Source organism: Amblyomma americanum, chromosome 3 (genome assembly GCF_052857255.1).
Source record: "Amblyomma americanum isolate KBUSLIRL-KWMA chromosome 3, ASM5285725v1, whole genome shotgun sequence".
In the NCBI taxonomy this organism is placed as follows: Eukaryota; Metazoa; Arthropoda; class Arachnida; order Ixodida; family Ixodidae; genus Amblyomma; species Amblyomma americanum.
This window is the reverse complement of record NC_135499.1, coordinates 123,091,028-123,112,240: the sequence shown is the minus strand read 5'-3', so window position 1 is coordinate 123,112,240 and position 21,213 is coordinate 123,091,028. Positions and strand designations below refer to the sequence as shown.

General features: G+C 47.2%; 1 protein-coding gene across 1 annotated transcript in view; it reads left to right on the top strand.

The window, feature by feature from the left end:
* Window positions 1–21,213, top strand: part of LOC144124874 (bcl-2-related ovarian killer protein-like) — a 161,972-nt gene that overhangs the window by 73,412 nt on the left and 67,347 nt on the right. The window lies entirely within an intron of this gene.

Genomic DNA, 21,213 nt, shown 5'->3' with positions numbered 1-21,213 from the left:
AGAAATAACGAGAACTCCAGCGTAGTCATGGCTGTGCAGGAGTTGTCAATAAAAACGATGATTCAAACGGTTGCGACATACGAAACATTAAAGGGGAAGGTTAGTGGGCACTTCCAAACTATAGCGCATACTATACCGGCGTGACGTGCCTTTGGTTTAAGCACAACTTATGCTTTACGCTACTGTTTCCGAGAGGCGCACTGTCGCGGACAACCAAAATCCAAAAACCGCAAGTAGAACAGTAGAAAAGAAAACGAAAACATTTGGAGGTCTATGTTGAAGGAACTTAGAAATACAGAGAAATTTTCTTCTGTTTCATGTCTTACATATTCATTGACCTGCTTCTGTTTCATGCCCGATGCAGCATGCCTGAGCTGGATGCATTGGACATTGCGCAACGTGCGTTTGTAGACGTGCTCGGATTCTTGCCGCCGTAAAGCAAGTCATTATTCAAAAGCGGAAACGAATAATCGGATTCGAAAGGAGCTTTTGGCTAGCACTCAAAGTAGAGAAAAGCCAGTTTCCCAACTTTAATTCAGTACACATTCAAACATAGCCGTTTGAGGCGCTAATGAGACTTCGTCGACCAGAAGGGTTCTGTGGCGCCATGCGCGCCGTTTGAACATAGGGGCAGCGGATTGCCTGCGCGCTGCCGCCGCTTGCGGAAGTGCTCTGTAGCTCATGCGCTATAACTCCAGCGTGTTCATGGGTCCACTTTACTGCAGAATTAGTTTATTTTTGATAACATACGCGCATCGTATCGCGCAAGCTATGCTATTATGTGCGCAGCGCCCTGAAAAATGCATCAACATGGAAGGACATATGCAAAAACTGTCAGTATAGTTTTTCAAAGACATGCAAGCCATTTGAGGAAAGCAATCGACTGTGCCCTAAGGCAAATGAACCTGTACGTTCCAAGCTGGTTTGAAAATTTTGATAATGGGTCTCGAAACATAATTAGAGCTGAGAAGTGCCACGATATTACGTTATAGTCTAGAGCCCATATATTCTTCACGTACTGCCTTGTCATAGTTGTTCATTTTTAATATTATGACTACATTTGGTTTTGCATTTCATAAAACGGAGCTACGCTTGATTGCTCGCGGTGAACACTATGCGACACGAACGCAAACAGCAACAAAAAGAGGGACTCTGGGAAGATCTCCTTGTGTGCTTCTATCATTATCTATTTTTCTAATTAGGTGCGGCGTCTTCACGTGTAGTATGCGTTTTGGGGCTAGTTGGTCCATTCTCGGAGTTCGTTCTAGCGCACACAAAGACGACGCAGTAAAGGACGAGGAGAGCCCTGTCTTGTCTTCCTCGTCCTTTACTGTGTCTTTGTCTGCGTTAAAAGAACTCTGCTCACTTGTAGCCTCCCGTCATATGCATCAACAGTTAAGCTTTCGCAATGCATCAGCGAAAGGTCGCTAGCAATCCTAGTTGCTAGACTTTTTCTCACATCAACGCATTTGAATCACGCTCTTGACACGCCGCAGTTGTCATGACGTTCCGCTTAAGAGCCTGAAGTTTCGGGATCGAATCCGAGCCGCAGGAATCGAATTTTAATGCACGCGAGGTGTGAAAACCACCGGGCAGTGTCCGATGCCGGTGCATGTTAAAACACTCCATAGTGTTACGGTACGCAGTCGCCAAGCGAAGACGACGTTGTTGTGCCGCTGAGTAGTCGACGAAGATGAAGACGCTGCCGCTAGTGCTTCTGTGCTTTCTAAGGAGACGAAGAAGAAGAAGTGCGTGTGTGACCCGTTTCGTGGTGTGTCTTCTGTGTACGGCGTACCGTTTCTGCTGCTGAACTAACTTTGTAATATTATGAACGAAATTAATCAAGAGTCTTCTACTACGCCAACGCTTTCTTTCTGCCTGTTTCACCCCTATATTTCATCGTGAACCCTGCCTCTCAGCACACTTCAGGTGTCCACCGTAAGTGCGGCAAATACTGCGCCTTTTGTTTGCCCACCAAACACCTGCATTTTCATTTTGTATGCACATGCAGCAGTAAACGTGCGGCTGCGTAATGATTTTTTGTTCTTTCCTCAGTCACCTTTCCTGGTAAAGGCCATCACCGCCCGCCGTAAATGATCCACAGAGCCGCCAAAAGGACCGACGCATACCACGACAAAGAGCGCGCAGTGTCCATTAACATTCAATCACTCAAACAATGCCGGGGTCATGTTCCGCAAGACCGATCGCGTCCTGGCACAAATGGGCTTGTTTTGACCAGCTTCGATCACTTTGGACCCTGAACGCCTTCTAGCTGCTGTTGCTTCCTTTTTTTGGATTTTTTTTTGCGTTTTCACCGGTACGACTTCACTATATGTTCCCTTGTGTAGTCGTGGTGGGCATATAAGCTTCCACGCTCGCTGGCGCGACATATGTTTACGGTGCCCTCCCTACAACTTCCTGCTTTTTGGAAACGAAAACATACCGCCCGTTTTTCCTCTTTCCTCCACATTACGATCCGGCGTTTTCCTCGAGCGCTTCGCTGCATTGCCGGCTATACACTATTAAACTCCTCAGCGGACCACGAACCTTCACATCGGTGCATCGATGATGCGTACTATGATGTACCTGTCTGAATGTGCTTGCTGGAGCGCTCTCACTAGTTTTTAATGGCTGGTGATTCACCTCGCACTGCGGACGTATGTGCTGAGTGCCGCATCCTGTGCCTTTATGCTCGCTGCGCGGCGAGGTTTTTTTCCACGGCTGGGATAACTGGGCTAACGAGGATTAAACTGAGGTACCCTACAAAAATGGAAGCGGATGGTCCGTTTCATGCTAAAGTCAACGGCCAGAAAACAGGCGTCTTTTGCAGTGCTGCTTTCCTTAGCTCCATGCTGCACGGAGTCCATGTTCATGGACGCTACTTTTCAAAGTTTTTCTCTAGCTTTGTTTTCAAGAAGCCAGGATTGCCGGTTAAAGTTTAAATCGCCGTGATATCTGGTCCATAAATAGGAATCGCTTTTATAAATCAAGAAAGAGATGGACTGCGCGCTTAGCAAGTGCTGTCTGGTGCTGTCACTTCTTTCTTCGCTCACATTGTGGAATGTTTTAGGAAAAGACGGTACGGCTGATTTTTTCGTTGCGGAAGCAGCTTTGGATGACGACGACATCGTCTAATTTGGAATAAATGTGTGCGTGTTTCTTTTAATAAGGTAGCAATTCCGTGAGCATCAAGTTTGCGGCGTGAATTATTTTCCGAAGGTATTGAGGCATTCATTGTATGTTCGTTATAGAAGGCTTTTCAAGTGAGCGTACATAATTTTTCAATTTTTTAATAATAATAATAATAATAATAATAATAATAATAATAATAATAATAATAATAATAATAATAATAATAATAATAATAATAATAATTGGTTTTTGGGGAAAGGAACTGGCGCTATATCTGTCTCATTATTGTTGGACACCTGAACCGCGCCGTGAGGGAAGGGATAAAAGAGGGAGTGAAAGAAGAAAGGAAGAAAGAGGTGCCGTAGTGGAGGGCTCCGGAATAATTTCGACCACCTGGGGATCTTTAACGTGCACTGACATCGCACAGCACACGGGCGCCTTAGCGTTTTTCCTCCATAAAAACGCAGCCGCCGCGGTCGGGTTCGAACCCGGGAACTCCGGATCAGTAGTCGAGCGCCCTAACCACTGAGCCACCACGGCGAGTTCATTTTTTTTCCGATAGTGCAGCAAAATGTTTGTCAAACATAGTAGTCCGTGATCGCGTGACTGCCCCTAGCACATTGTCCATTCCTCGCGCCTCGTGCTAGCAACGCTATCATCGCGTGGGTGGCGCGGTCGCAACAATAAGCGGCCAGACGTCCTCCAACCACATCTCAGAAAAACATCCAGAATTTCGTCAAGTCCTCCCTACCAGATTTATGTCGCTGTTCGCCAACCGACTTGAACGTCATCGTCATGAAGCACGAGCAACTTGTCGCTGGCGTCGCATCAGGTCAATTCACCAAGAAAACAAATCCAACGCTCTCGACATCGTCACGAAACGCGTGAATCAATCGGCAATTCTGCGCGCAGTGCATTGTAAAGGTGGTTACGCCTATATGCACGCATTTCCTTCACCACAAAGCAGGGGTAATCAGGATATAGAAAACGGAAATGGCACGAGCCAGTAAACGCTGCGGCGAAGCGGAATAATACGCATTATCGTCATATAATAGCCAGCCATGAACCCACCATCATCAGCATAATGATCCATCATCGAATTCGTTTTTCACTGCGTCATCATTTCCACGAACATTTCGCGAAAAAGCTACAGGTCTTATTATTCGCCGTACGGTTGGAGTAAGCGTCCACAATTCTATTTTTTTTTTGTTCACACAGGTTACACAACCAACTGCGCTTTGCGGCTTTGCACAAAGAACGCGCAAGCTTTGTGCCACGCATGACGAGTCAGATGATCGGGACTAATGTACAGCTCGTGACGTCAACGTCGTGTAAGAGGACAGCGAGAGTTATAGGCAGCTGCTTGCACTGGCGTCATTACAGCATGGACGACAGGGAATGACGCCAAATGTGAGCGCACGATTCGCTCTACTCATTCGTTTTGAAACGCACCTTGAGGACGGTAAACACATCTGTCATGAACAGCTGGCATCTGTAGCCTCTTAGTTTCCACGAAACACGCTCAGCAGAATTCTATTTAAAACGTTCCGAAGTTTCCTCTTGATCTGCGTGTTGCTTACATTGTGTTCATTTTTTTTACTTGTTTGCAACTTTCCTTGATCACACTTCCAGCTATATTAATTTCGCCCGTCAGAGATAATTCTGGACAAAAGGCACCTAAATTCTCTTGCGGTAAACTACAACTATTCGTCGCTCCCAAGCAGTGGACGCGAAAATGAACGGCATCTCGTTATTATAGTCTTGTACTCCGCCCAGTGACTACCACTCTATCGATTAAGTGTGGGAGTGCTTTCCATTCTATTCTTGCTCATGTGAATTATTTTTTGCTGCTACGCCAAAAGCTTTATTGATATCGTTTGCAGTCGACAGTTCCAAATGGACGAGTTCGAAAAGTAGGCCGCTTTATCTCGGGGAACGCCAAATACTCTCGTCCGCCGTCTGAGAACAAAAATTCATATCTGCATTTATGATGCGTGGTAGAAAGGTTTGCATCGAAAGACGTGTTAAAAGTAGTGTTGCGTCGCGCAGCATTTAAAATCAAGTCGCTACGAAGAGCCGATTAGTCCTTACTGGAGGCAGGCATTCTTGTAAAGCAGGTGGCAATGCGGCTACTCTCACGCTTTGACTTACACCACTCGGCCATACTTCGCCCGTTTAAGCTACCCATTACAGTAGATATTTTTTATCTCCTTGTTTTCCTCTTTATGAAGCTTTCATTACACCTTTGATCTCAGATGGAGTACAGTGCGACCGCCGGCGTTTCTAGCTTTGGCTCGAAGGCAACAGAGGTGCGCAGTTGCACGGGAGGGAAACACTTTATGCGCAGAGTTCGCATTTTACATTTCTAAAATCAAAGGAGAGACGCGAGAAGCACTACAAGTCGGTGAAAGCAGCGAAGCTAGTGTCGTTTTCAAATGAGGCTCTGTACCATTATGTACGCACAAACAAAAAGTAATCACTTCCACTTCGTGGCATGCACCGATTCTGTTATTTTACAATGCATACATGGAAACTCTCTCGCCCGTTGTGACGGCCGCAAACCAGTCTCAACTTCTTGTGAATTTACTAGCCCTGTTAAAGCAAATATCTATACGGCAAAATGATATCGAGACGAGCTCATTTATGCGGCGGACGAAATACTGGATAAGGTATGCAGACACATTGAAATCACCAGCAAAGCGTTTACCGAATGTGCCGCATCCAGGTACGACAATTATGTTAATGCCCTGTGGCACCTCTGATGCAAACACCGATTCAGAGGGGTTTTTCGTTCTTGCAGTTACCTGCCTGTCCGAATGGCAATAATATCTGCTTGCCTTGAAATCCCTCTCTGGTACTACCGCTTTCAGGCTGCTGCTGCTGCTGCTACTACTGAAGATTAATATTTTTTTCCTGAAAGACAAAGAAACAAAAATTGATGATGGCCTAGTTCTGTCAGTCCAGGATATACGTAGCGAAAGCGCGGCGACATCTGGTTCGGAAGAGTTAATATATGAAAGGCGCGCATTCACTACATGCGCTTTTATTAATGATTAAACCATGAGCCGTCGTGGCGGAGTGGTAGCGTCTCCGCCTCAATAGCCAAAGGCCCTGGCTTGAGTCCCAGCCTCGACGCACGGTTTTTTCATATACAGTGAGTGTGCGGGGGCTTAGTGGCTCCCGCCACCGACCACGTGGTCGGTCACGTGGCACGGAGAAGCTGCGGGCGGCGCCGTGGTTGTTCACGTGGTTAGTCACGCGGTTGGTCACGTGGTGCAGTGCGACTACGGTGGGACTGCAAGCACGACGAAACTGCGAGTTCGCGGCCAATGTAGCTTCCATTGCGAAAGGAAACACCTAATTAGATTGGAAGGGAGGCGCCTTGAAGTGAACATACCACAAAGATCCACTTAATTGCAGGAAAGAGAGGCAAAGGGACGTGTAGTATACGCGACAAGAAGGCATATGATAGTCGATGTTATGTGCATTGGTAGCAAAGAGCGAAGACCTCGGCATCGTGTCTTTACCATATTACACCTTCGTATACCTGAATGCGCGTAAATGCAGACGCACGAGCGAAACCTGCAGGCAAATTTCTATACTCCATTAAACTCCTGCCTAAAGCCGTGCATATATTTGACATCACCATCATCATCAGCCTGAGTACACCCACTGCGGGGCAAAGGCCTCTTCTATGTCTCTCCAATATATCTCTATCTCTTTTTTCCATATATGTTCCGATGAATGGATCTTCGCAGCTGTGACACATCCTCGCACATATCAGCAGCTATAGTCTTGGCGAAGTACAGTCACGATCCGCATAACACCAACACTATGGAGGAGACTTAAAAGGAACTGGAGAGGGCAACATTGTGAATGTGTCCGCGTATAGAGCCGCATAGATCGCTTTATAGCAAATCAGTGCGTATGATTGCGCATTAAACTCGTGTTTTGCAGTTTAAAAAGTGCCCACAAATTTGTGTTAAGTGGGATTACAAACAGATGAACCTGAGGGAGGCGGTCAGTCGTATCTGCAGTCCTGAAGCGGGGCTATCAACAACAATACGGTTCAGGAGCCCGAATTATGACTTGGTCAGCAACAGTCTAAAGCAGAACCATGCTTTTCAGCGGCTCGGTTTGCGCAAGCAACACGTGCGCAACGCCCTTGTCCACGCAGCCGCTCACGGGAGCTGCAATCCTTTCTGAGGCGCTGCCAACATAGCGCTGATGGTGAATGCTGGACCATTTGCACTCTGCGCAACTTACGTGAAATTCCGCTTACAGAGGCCTTGGGGGCGCTTCACTGAAAGCACTTTCACTTGCAGGCCTTGGAGTTCCTCGTGTGGGTTTCTTCGTTAGGTTCTACACACAGTGAAAGCGGTCGCTGTGGGCTCAAAGCACTGCGCCCTGCTCCCGGCCGGCCTAACTGAATTCGCGGAGGTATGTTTGTTCATTAGCCCTCTGCAAAGGCTCCGTTTCTTTCGAGTTCAGTAAGGGGAAGTGCTGTGCAAATAGACGCTGTACGCTCCGATCGGCTTGTGTGTGAGGCGAAGAGCACGGAACTGGAATTCGAGCGGGTCTCTGTTTCCACTCTTATTGACTCGCAAGACGCGCAGTAAAGAAAGAGTGAAAAAAAATTAGCCCCGAGCCAAGAGGAGTGATGTGCGCGAAGAATTGCTCTTTCTCGCGTTAACCCTTTGATTTTACTTAGGGCAAACATAAGAATCATGCATTTTCTAGCAGGGTTTGTCGCCTCTTGAGCCGTATTGAAAATGCGGTTGAGGCACTACGTAGGACGGGATTGTGATCGCATTTTCTATGCGTTAACAGCGTAGTTTCAGCGGCTACCATCGGGAGACCAGTCTTGTGTGGTGTGCAGTTACGTAGATATTGTAGCTCCAGCTTTCCAGCTTTGAAAGGATAGAGCACTTTCCCGCTTGAACTTTCCATGGTATTCTTTGGAGCGACACGCACGTGATATATATGCGCAACTGTCAAGAACGGTAATGAACTGCTGCACAGGTAATTTTCCTGTCATAACGAGACCGCGTTCGTAGCAAGAATAAAAACAAATCCTTGTTTGATGAATAAAGGTAGGGAAAGAAAGAGCTAATGTAGTGGGGAAAAATGAAAGCCACCCCCCCCCCCCCCCCTCCTCCGCGAGTCCGAAGTAAAGCAGTCAGAAAAACAAATTCAGTCATTAAAACTATATCTAACCTAATCCTTATAGTGCCTCAGCAGTCAAGAACACAGAGTTTTAAAGTCACCGCGGCGTAGTAGCGGAGACGTATGTAGGCCCAGCCGGTACGAGATACGTACACATATTTGGCATAGAAGGGTATTTTTTTAGCGACGCCGGACGACACAGGGCTCTGTGCTCCCTCGCAGAGCCAAAAGCTACCCTTCGATCTAAGTATCAACCAACATTTCGAGCATAAAGATTTAGCACGTCTGCGTTACACAGAAATTCCGTATGTCTTGTGCAGTGTCGTCTAGGATGCGCAGCACTTCTTCACAGCGCCGACTCAAGCAAGCGACTTTATCTGAGGCAGCGTCGCATGCTATTCGAGCTTCGAAATATATATTTCCTGACGTGACAGTATCATGTACGTCGGTTAACACATCTAATGCAGGTGGTCGGCTATTTGAAAAGGGTAGTAGCCTGCAACCCCAAAAGGATCGCTCCGTTCGTGCTCAACTTATGGTGGTGCTTATATTAGGACGCACGAGTCCGTAAATTCGAGAGTTGTTCGTTTTTTTTTAGTCGCGTTTTTCTCCGCCATTAACTACTCTGCAGTAAATGACAGTTGCTATGAAGCAATAACTCTGCATTCCCTGCAATTTATGTCTCGTGACAGACGCTCAAAATGTAGACAGAATGCCCTCACTCCCTCCTGATGAGGTTCTGGCTGACGAACGGCCCATAATCTCGCAAATGAACGCTTTTCGGATTCTCTGACCAAGGCTAGATAGTTGTTTCTAACAGCTTACCATTTCTCGAAGTGCTAATAAAGAGTGAGTGTTAAGAGGACAGATACCAACACAGGTCGGATTAAAACCTAGTTTTCGACTTGGAAGCAGGCTGTGACAACAAAGGAAACGAAGATGAGTTCTGGCAGCATGGTGGGTGCCCTGTCGATCTTTTATTCAACTCAATTCAATTCAATGCACGTTTTATTTCACTAGCAGTTTGGATTGGTTTCTGGGTTAAAAGCGTTAGATCACAGCTTGGCATGGCCCAGAAGACCACTACAAGGCAGTGTCAACATAAATTAGTACAATGGGAACAATAAAAATGAGTAGAATAAATGACACTATAACGTAATAACTTTCTGTACTTATTTAAACATAAGTAACTTCAGTTTTCAAAATAACAGAATTATTACCAACAATGCATTAGACGAACATATTTCAAACATACATATTACATATTTGTCTTGCTGCTATGGAAGCTTGTTTTTTTAGCAGCCAAATATATTTTGTGCGCCCAGTCAAAGTGAAATGGCTGGCAGGGAGAGGCTGGAATTTCATAAGTGATTCATGAAAACTGCTTGAACCATTAAACAAGAATGTCCGCCAAATATTTCCAAATATTCTCAGGCGTTGAGAGAAGTAACGTTGCGGGTAGCTTTGCATGTTCTAAAATCATTTCGTACATGTAAGCGTATTATGCGTTTATGCAGCTGTTACGAAACAAGCATGGGCTGCAATGACGACGTAAGTCTTTTATAAAGCAGTCTTTTGGAACCCATTGTGGCATTGCGCAAGGTCCCGCTCATGAAAGCCCGGGCTTAAAGCTAGTGAGCTCGTTAAATGTCCGTACACTGTTATTCAAACATTATCAGCGCCCTCGCTGACCGTAAATGTCGCAAGAAATGGCATCCATTTCTACCACTTTCGCGCTTACGTCCAAGCGGATGCAAAGCTAAAAGCATATTCGACAAGAAACACTGCAAGGCCGCCTTGCTCATGCGTGCCATTCCAATCTGTTCTCCAAGCTATTCGCAGCCGGCTTCCCTGTGGCGTCAATGTGCAGCGGCACGCAACTAACATGGCTTCCTCCGACGCGCGGGCGACCGGCGAAGCAAAGCGTGGCGGTTGCTATGCTGACGTCACTCGGACATTGTCATCCACTTCAAGGCTGCCGGGAGAGCCGTTGAAATCTACCGCATCACCCGTATACGCGTGACTCGGCCGGGCGGTTCATCAACCCGTATCACAGCGGGCCTGCCTCCCCGACCGAGCCACTCGGTCGCCGGCGCCTCCTGTGCCATGGACACCTGGCGGCCCACGCATTCACGACCTTGAAGCCCGCGGGACGGCGGGACCGCGAGGTACGCGAAAGCTTAGTTCGACGCAGCATATCACTGGGCTACGCCACTGGTCCGCGTTGTGGAAAAGAGCTGCTGGAGCTGTGTGGGCGATCATAGGTCCAGTGTGTCGTTTTTGCATGCTTAGGCTTACAAATCAAGAGCTCCATCCGCACTGCAGAGCACCTGGAAGAAAGCGGTTTTCAAGGGAGGCACTGCAACGTTACAACCGTGTTCATTGATAAATGGGGATACCTAACGTTGCGCAAAACCAGCGACATGCACACGCAGGGAGACACCACCATCAGCTCTTGTGCAATAAATCTTTTCACTTCCTGTTGACCGCACGTACTGTCGCACGGTCATGTTGAATCGTGAATTATCATCGAAATATCATGGCAGTATCGAAATTTCAGCAGTATATGTTACTATACGAACGGACAGACACGGACAGTTTTGGCATTTAAGCTTCTTCTGTACTGCCCGCAATAAAGCTGTAGTCGGCGGTGTGGTACTGAGAACGCCCTGTCTCCGAAAATTTGTTTGTAGAGGCCCCGCACGTAATGCTCGTGCAATGCTGCCCCCCCCCCCCCCCCCGTCCCCCGTCTGTGGGCCAGTTCCCAGAAGATGCGGTGATGATTCGTCCTGAACGGCGACCCAGACGGCAGCGAGCCACCGGGCGCATTACGCGTCCGGTCGTGCTTGAACAGGTCTGCTGTTAATTGGGCGCCGGCTGGGGGCGCGATGCGCTTCGTCGAATGAAGGAGTGCTGCTCCGTCCGTCGACCCTTGTAGCCTGAGTGCATGCACTGCGTTCTGCATCTCTGTTGAAAGGTGGAAAAAGAGACAGAGCGAGCGACGGCCAAGGTTACTTTTATTAAGATAAACAGAAAAAAAAAGAAAAGTGTGCAGTTGGTTACGGCAAAAGAAAACTCTGAAGAAAGAACGAAGTTTTTAAATTGAACTGGCGAGAAATTTTGGGCTTGGAAGCAAAAATGACATAAGGAAATACACGCAAAGAGCAACCGAAACTGCACTCAGCGAAAGACGTGGCAAGAATAGATGAAGAAAGGTGGAGCTTCTGGAAATAAATACCCGGTGTGAGGCCACAAATAACGACCACTGTGGGTGCAGGTTCAGGAAGAGAAAATTCGTTTGGCAGACTGCGTGGCATTCGCGAGAACAATGCTCGCCTCACACAATAAACCGCAAAGAAAAACAAACAAACAAGAGAAAAAGAAGAAGGAACGCGGCTTCCTCTTCCCCGAGAACTAACTTGCCGGAAACAAATTCCGCGCCTCGCGAGAACAAGTGTGGGCGTACGACTGCACAGCGTTCGCCACGGGCTCTGCCGAGGCCGGCTGTCCCGAACGCAGCACAACCTCGTGCTTTCATTTTTGCGCATCTATGGCAGGGCAGGGGGGCGCGTGTCTGTCGTTTGCGATCCCTGTGTTTCTCTACCCTATCGCTTCAAAGGAATAGGCAGATAGCGGAGCCCTGGGGAAAGGGCGAGCGGTGAAGTCTATATACCTAGAGCTCAAGTACTGCGCGCTATGTGGGAAGAGGTCGATGGGGAGACGCTCCCTTTAAGCGAAGCGAGAAGATCTGGGCCCACGTGCCGCGATAACAGGATTACGCGATGAGCGAAACCCGCGAAGCGAGCTCCAGGCAATACAATCAGAGGAGGGCTCCCCAGGACCAGCGAAACAAAACGTTAAAAAAAAACACCATCAAGAGGAGAAGACAACAGTGGAAAGAGCAAAGCTCTACCAACACTAAACGCCGCGGGCACCTGCTTGGCTCGTTCCACGGCCCTTTTGTCCGCACGCCCACGCAACGAAGAGAGGCGAGGGTTACGCCAGGTCAGGAGTGGCGCGAGGAAATGTGCATCCGCGAAGTTCGGCGAGAGGCGAAATGATGATAACAAGCTTTCCTCAGCATCTCCTAGCTTCATTTTTGGCTCTGGAGCGGCTGGCTTATGTCGGCGGTCCTGATGGAAGAGTCGTTAGTCACTCGGGCGGAAGCTGTTCTCTCGCCACTAGCGCGCTAGGCAACGCAGGCGGTAATAATTTCATGGTTGCCCTGTGCGAAGATGTTATCACGCTTTATTTCCGTGAAGAGCGCCCCACTTTCCTAAGGCTGCTCTCTGTCTCTCTCTTGCCCTCGCAGCTAAATTGAGTTAAGCTTGACGACGACGTAGCGCATAGTCCCGTTTATGACCTTGCGAGGATAGAGTGGCGCTTTGAAACAGTGGAATGCCGAGATTGCAGAAAAAAAAAGCAACAACGACAACGAATGTGATCATAGTTATTTGCGTTGCTCGGGTAGACCTAAGCGCACGCGAAAGCAGCGGTTTGCTTTTATCGCCACTTAAGAAACGTCGTGTTGCGTTGCTTCACATATGTCCTCGTCAAGCAGCGGACACACGTGATGTAAAACCGGTGCGGTAGCGAAGGCTCTTTTCCTATAATGGGAGCGTCAGAACTCACTAAAACGAGTCGTAAAGCATGTCAGTGTATTAAGATTTTATTTAATAAAGCACCGCATCACTCACAATGATATTAATTTGCATTCCTACCATTATAATGCAAAGTTAATTAATTAATATTCATAATATATTATATCATTGATACAGGCTTTCTGTGCGTGCATAAGTACACTGTTTCATCAACTGTACAAGTGACAATGTCGAAATCACAATGTCTGCGCGAATGGTGCGTGTAAATTCTTCTCGTGGCCATTGCTTTTCTAGTGCACATGTACAACATTCTCGGAGAAAAATTTTGAAAATCAGAAAACTGTAAGATACTCTTAAGAAAATATTGAAGGTAACGGTCCATTCTTTCGATATGTGGCAAAATCTTTCCTCTAAAATGTTTCCATCGATGATACCGAACGTCCCTGTCACATAAAACTAATGGGGAATGCTTTTGACAATAGCAAATACATTAACAAAAAAATCAAGGCTGCCGTCGGGTTGATTGTTATAGTGAAATCATCCATTATATTAAAAATTTGCGTTAATGAAAGCTTTCCCGCTCAGAAATGCTTTTCTCCAGAATTGCTGAGTATGATAAACGATCAATCCTGCAAGTGCAAAGCTCGTCCGCTGCATATAGCAAGGGTGTGTGCAGTTAAGTGTACGCGTGTGAAATCAAGCTTGAATTATAGGCAATCAATCCTCATTTTTCTCTTGTCAGAAATGGCTTGCGGTGAGGTGTGCAACAGTTGCCCTGTGTCTCGGACTCTGGAGTCGCATAGGACGATCCGTTCGGATATTCAGCCGGCTCCCGCCCAAGATGAGATAAAAGAAGGCTTTGTATTCATCCCTAACGGGCGAAGAAAGACGGCTCGGTCAAACCGACGCTCGCCTGCCGGGGGTGCCCCCGTGACGTGAACGCTTGCATATTCAACACTCAGCACGCCACAACAGGCGCACGCAGTGAGACGCACTCTTACTTGTGTTGCAACAGGCGGGAGTAGTCAAACAGCGCTCGGGGGAGCAGCATCCGGATGCCCTACCGCACTGCAAGGGACCGTCGTTGTTCGTGGTGACGACAAGGCCATCGTGCAAGGGCAGGCGAGAAGAGGGTCTGAAAGAGGCCTTTTCTTGGACGCTCGTCTGGACCTGCCTTCTGATGCGAGAAAACCAAGCAGGAAGCTGGAGTGCCGCGTTTTCAAGGCACGCGTGTGTGAGGGCAGGATTGTGTGCGTACAGAGGCCGCGTGGTGTCAGATTTCGGAACCTTGTAGGAGCTTATCGGTTGACATGACCAGCGCCTACTGCTGGTTTTAATAAGCACTTTCGTTTAGGAGAGTTGGTTCATCCTGCATTAAATTGAATACACTTGCGCAAAAAAAAGGAAAAGGGGGAAGAAAGGAGATGTGACCACAGGACAAAGCGCAAAACTTCGAGCTTGTTTTGTTTTTGAGGCACATCTGCATATGTACTCGGGAGAAATTAGTCATTGAAGGGTACCCGCAAAATACACGTGGGCGCTGAGTCAGCATAACCGCAGCCCCGTAATATATGCATTGGCCACGTTTCAACGTAGCTATGAAGAGCAAACCAGGACGTTGGTGGAGCACTCTTCGGTCTACAGCCTGCCTCTCACTTGTGTGTGCACATACATTGGACAGACCGGAAGGTGTGTCAATGAACGATTTAATGAACACAAAAGGAGCGTAAAAAACTACAAAAGAGACAACCTGCATGACCCTAGAGTGTCTGACATATGTAAATCACTCTATAGAGGCACGGGCTAAAACCGAAGTCCAGAAAGAAATCATCGATAACGAAGTCCGGTGATAAGTGTATCAATGTAACTTCCTTGGCACTCCTGAACAAAGAATTAACCTTTTTAGAAGGACACGTGCGATCTGCCGTGTGACAGGTGTAAATTTCTTAGCAATGGTTGCGTGCTTTATCATTGACACGGCGTTTGCCTAGGTTTTGGATATTTTTATGAGATTATTTTAGCCATTTGACTTGTTGTGCATCGGTTGTACTTTAGGTTGTTTCTTTTGCGTTGTTATGAGTTCGCTAGATATGACTCGGTTTTGCTATGAAGGTACTTTGCTACGTCTGCATGCTTGCATGTGTGTGTGTGTGTGTGTGTGTGTGTGTGTGTAGGTGTGTATGAGTGCGCGCGCGCGCAGTTTGGCATGTGTGTGTTTGTGTGTATATGTTTGTGAGTGTAGTTCTCACATCCTCCTCATCTGCGGCCTTTTAAGTGCGGCAAAGAACCTTTGATCTGTTCTTCATTGCTACTTTGAAACGTGGTCATATTATATCTTGCTAGGTGGTGGTGATGCTGACTGAGTGCCCACGTGTATATTGCGGATGCCCTTCAGTGACCCTTGAGTAGCATGCCAGGCCGAAAACCAGGCAGACCTCTCCTGCTTCATTAAAGTTCTTCTCCTACTCCTTCAATGACTAATTTCTCCTGCGTATAAATGCAGGTATACCTCAAAAATAAAAGCAGTTGAAATTCTGCGCTCTCTCTTGCAGTCAAATATCTTTCCCATTTTTTGCCCAAGTATATGCCGTTTAGTGCTGGTTTTAGTTGCGCCCGAAGGCTGCCCGCGGTGCACACACAGTATAGTGGCGCACCTACTCTGATTGAAACTCTTCCTATTAAGTGGGATAGCTCAGTGGCCTAGTTATTAAGGGAGGAAGTTAAGCACTTCACTTTTGGAAGGTCATCAACTGGCGGTAAGTCTATAATGCTTTAGTCCTTTGTAGCCTCATTACGTCAGAGGATGCCGCGAAACCTGATAAGTCGGTGTCTCCATGTTTTATTGCAACTTGCCCAAGTAGCAAAGCGCTACTTAAACTTCGTTGCTTCTGCTTACCTCAACTTGTCCTTTCTACATCGGACAATCACGGACGAATTTCCGCGCTGACTGCGGCGTCCTTACGGCTCGAGGCATTCTACGTTTATTTGAAACGTTCTTGAAAGGGGGCAAAGATTTTTTTTTAAATTTTTAATATGTTCTTGTGGAAAGGAAATGGCGCAGTATCTGTCCCATATATCGTTGGACACCTGAACCGCGCCGTAAGGGAAGGGATAAGGAAGGAGTGAAAGAAGAAAGGAAGAAGAGGTGCCGTAGTGGAGGGCTCCGGAATAATTTCGACCACCTGGGGATCTTTAACGTGCACTGACATCGCACAGCACACGGGCGCCTTAGCGTTTTTCCTCCATAAAAACGCAGCCGCCGCGGTCGGGTTCGAACCCGGGAACTCCGGATCAGTAGTCGAGCGCCCTACCCACTGAGCCACCGCGGCGGGTGGGGCAAAGATGCAACTTCAATTTATTTTTTAGTATGCACACCTCCGTAAGGCTTAACATCAGAGCGTAGGAACGGTTATGATGTCAACTTTTTAATAATCCAACGCTAGCAAAGCGAGAATCGGATGTTGCCCGCTTAATAATTGGTTTTTAGGGGAAAGGAAATGGCGCAGTATCTGTCTCATATATCGTTGGACACCTGAACCGCGCCGTAAGGGAAGGGATAAGGGAGGGAGTGAAAGAGGAAAGGAAGCTTTCTCTTTGTTTTTTCTTCTGCCGAGGAGAGCGCACGCAGTGCTGGATACTTGGCGGCCGTGAAGCAGAGGTAGCGCATTGATGGAAGCAGCAAGGTAGATGTATACTGGTAGCGAAGGCTCCATAGACGCCCATTGGTCCAAAAAATGGCGGCTCATGGGCACTCCAGCGCCCCCTGGATTTTAAGGGGCAAACTACGCAAACGTGACGTAGAATGACGTCACGCATACGTATGCTTTTGGCGCGAATTATAAAGCGGTCTTTCTGTAGAAACCGCGTTTTCGAGCCCGTATCTCTCGAAGGTTGCTGCCTTTCAGCGCGCCCCGACCTTTGCCAGTCAAATGTGCTCGAGTTCCTGCTAGTTATGGCCTTGTTAATGTGCAATTGGGAACGCAATGAAAGTGACTGGTAAAGGAGGGGCAGCATAGAAAGGCAGCAACACTTCCAGACACTGGCGAAGCATGCATGATTCGTAGTGCAAATACTGGTGCTAGTACTTTTGAGAGCTTTTGAGTACAGCAAGGTATGATGCACAAAACACTGGCTCAAGTGCACAGTTCGCAATAGAGTGTACGGCAAGTATAGTTTTCATAGTTTCATATTCATTGTTTATTGCAGCAACCAAACAAATACAGTCACAAAGCACACCCTTGGCACACAAACAAAAAATACATGTCACAGGCAGCACAAGCAGTATTGTGTAAGTTGGCTAATCATCTCAATAGTCACAGTGCAGAAGGAAAAAGCCCTGAAGTGCCACGAACGTTGTCAGTTAGGAAATTGAAAAGTATAGAAAACATTGCTACGACAGCTTCAATTGAAGCAAACATAACATGACATAAGTAGGCGCATCAACACAGACCATAGAGCACACTGGGATTATTCTTCACATTTAATTTCTTCAGCTGAAAGAATATAGCAGGTGCGTTTACATCTGCAAGGCAATGTTAAAGCCAGCTTTAGCACCCTCAAACGTGCTCAACGTAGGAGCAAATACCATACATTGAAAAAGACATGAAGCCAAGTACGCACGAACGGGTTACAGCTATGAAACACGAGCGAACAGCCCGGCGAAACCATATCGAAGCTATCGCGCATACCTAGAGCAGACGACACACCTGTGAAAGTCCAGCGGGAATCGGTGTAGCGTGACACCAATGGTACTATCCACGCTGTCGCAGTGTACCGCCTTGGTGTACCACGGAGCATCGTTTCTTCACATGCCGCAAGCTCATCTTGAAATGAAGCGCTAAGCGCTTCAAAAGAAGAGCGCGAAGCGTGCAAAGACGGAAAAAGACTGCGCACTGGCCGCACGCCGAAGGAAACGACAAAACCGAGAAAACTGCCGCAGCGGTGCAGCGGGGTGCAAATCTTACCGAACGGTGACAAAGAAGCGACGTGCAAGGACGACGAAAACTTCGCAAAAGGAGCATTTTGAGACCGGCGAGCTAAATTTATACGCTTTACCAGGCGCGCCATCGCAGACAGCTGGCGATAAGAAATCGCCACTGTGGCCGGGTTAGCCGGGTATCGAAACAAGGCCTGCAAAGACGCGCTGTAATGCACCGCACACTCATGAATAGGGAGCAGGTCAAGAGTGTTGCAAAAATACAAAATTTGCCAGGTTTTAATAAAATGACTTACCTCTTTCATAAAACAAGGTGCTAATATATTTTTTCTTTTCTATTGGCAGATTACATTCCAATTTTGTAGTTTTATCATTTATTTATATGAGTGTTTTGCCCCCCCCCATCCTCTGGTTGTGCTGCAGTCGCGCTAAACCACTTTTCGGCCCAGCCTTCGCCACCACTATAAATCCGCCTTGGAAGCAGGCCGAAAGTCTGGCAACGAGAAAATGAAACGGAGGGTAGACGGCCGGTCGGAAACACGCAAGCATGACTAAAATATCCGGTCCGATGCGTGACCCGCAATGAAAACAAATCACGCCGAGAGAGGGGACCACAGCGCTCGCTTGTTCGTGCGTGTGTATGCGCGATACATTGCCAGACCTACCGACCTGGCATTTATTTCCGCACGCGCCGGTGGCACTTACCTTCTTTCCCCTCTCCTTACGGTCTCGAAGGAAAGAGCGTTCGGATGCTGCTCCGGTGGCCGAAGGCGAGCGTGCAGAGAACACGCGAAGCGCGCCAGCTTACATGTTCTCTGTAGCAAAGGAGCGACGCCTACAGATGCGACGGTGCGCGGCTGGCTTGAGGAAGCCGCCGGCTTCACCGCAGCGCGTCGCGTTCGCCTACTTTCCTGGGCGGTATGTGAAGGACACGAGCCGTCGTGTGCTTCCTCAGTGGCACGGTCACTGCCAAGGGGCAAGGAGGGGAATAGGCGAGTCGCAAGTTCGCGGCTGGCCGAAGCGTCACGCGGGCGATAGCGTGACACCCGTTCATTTGTTTCCCTGCTCTGCGCGGGTGGCGCTAGTGGGTGTCACTCTAGACACGGGCTTCTAGCGGATAGCATAAAGTGATGTCGCACCTTTATGAAGGTTAAGTGATTCCAATGACAGCTAATGTCGCGGCGATTGGGCGAGTAGGGGAAAAGGGCGGTGGATGGTGTGAAGACGAAGTGATTATAATGGGAAATGCGGTCGCTGAGATTGGTGGAGTCAGGAAAAGGTGCGCTGGATGATGGAATGCAGGACGAGGTGCAGTGCCACGTCTTGACTTGCCGGAGAATTTTCCCGAATGACGCCCGTAAATGATTTCAAATAGGCGTTTATTTAACGAACTGCCTGTTTCTGTGCGCTACCTCACGATCGCTTCCATTCTCTAGACCCAACGTGCGCGAAAAAACAACGCGTATTTGACTCATGCCGTTAGTGTATTCAACACCTCGTGGCACCTTTGCTCCCACAAATTAAAAAAAATGTAAATTGTGAACTGTGCGCTTTAACGTCCCTAAGCGACACATGGGTTATGAGAGGCGGCCTAGCTAAGGATTTCGATATAATATGGACCACGCGGAGTTCTTCAATCCTTTAAAGTGTTTTGTTCACAATTGTGAACTTTGTAAACTCGTAGCCTTTTCTCATGCTGTGCTCTTGCGAGCAATAGTTTCTTTATTCCAGTTGAATTTAGAATTCTTCTCCTTGCAAGTAGGGTAGTTTTTTATGCCAACTAGCAAACGCAACAAGAAATATTTCACAAAATAAGGAGGTTGGCAACACGCTTTCCGCAATTTTTTGCGGGAAGAAACCGCCGCGAGTAATAATGTGCTTTTTTTCTCTGGTTTTCTTACGTCATGTGTGCCTTCGAAACACAAAATGATTCCGCAATCACTAGGCTGTAGATTTCATGAGTTCAATATTACAGTTCTTAACTATATCTATAGTTTGTGAAAAATTGTGTATGCTTGTGTAAAGTATCCATTGCTGTTTTCCTTTTCCAAACTATCCGATTGGCTTTCTTGAGGCCTGTTTATGCAATAATATTTGTTCCGGATCGATATGGCAAATTGCACAAAACAAAGGTTTAACGGGCACTGACAACACACTCATTTCTGCTCCACTAAAATGGTCGCCCCCGCGGCAGGGATCGAACTTGCGATATAGCGGTCATGAGCCGAACGCCAATGCCACTGAGCCACCGCGGTAGGTCAGATAAGGAAGCAGAATCGCTATTATTACATGTTCAACAAAGGTTATAGTGGCCGTTTATTCGATAGCCTCTTTCTCAAAGTTAATATGAAGCTTCTGGCGCAAGGAACCTGCCATGAATTTTGCCGATTCAATCGTAGCGGCGTAGCCCACGGCCAAGCACGACGATAAAGCATTTTTTGGGCCTGCCCGTAGTACGTTTTTATCCCACCTCTCTGCGCTTATAGCCGTCAGCTTCCACGCTTTGTCGAAGCCGTGCGTGTTTTGTCGGATAACTAGACTGAGTCAAGAGCACGTAGGCAAGGAATATCATCAGCCAAACGTACGCCTCCAATTTTTCCGAATTTGGTCTCGAGTTCTAGGCGCGCAGTAGAACAATTGCAGCGTCACCTGCGCATTACAGGTTCGTACAGAAATGAAGGCATATATATATATATATATATATATATATATATATATATATATATATATATATATATATATATATATATATATATATATATATATATATATATATATATATATATATATATATATATGTATATATATATATATCGTTTCTTCTAATCACGAGACAAAGTCTTAAGCGATAAAGTTTAAATGGTCGAGTGGCTTCTTTTCAAGCAAAACGAACCGGCATACATGACTCAGAAAATGCACTGACGACTCAGGTGTAGGGAACTGCAATCAGTGGGTTAGGTTTTTACGACGTGCACATTGACAGAAAACAAGAAATATGAACTTGTAGATGTAAGCGAGCTCCTGAGGCACTGTTATTGTGTGCGCTGTCATTGCAAGCGGCAAAATGCGCGCTGCACACATTTCAGACCTGCTACCACACTATGTGAAAATCCTTCTTTCGAACTCCCAGCTCTTCAAACCTCTCGAAACTATCAAGGGATTCGGAACGCCACGGGTGCACACTGGCTCCTACAGCACAGCACCACGTCAACTCCGCCACTCTCAAAATGCGCTCTATAGTATGGGAACAGACTATAACTAGGTGCATTGCTTCGTCCAGCCTGCAACAGCGCGGAACGCGCTAGCAGCGGAGCACACTGAGTGTACTAGGCAGTCATGCAGCAAAATGAAGATTCTGCGAATGAATGAGGACGCATG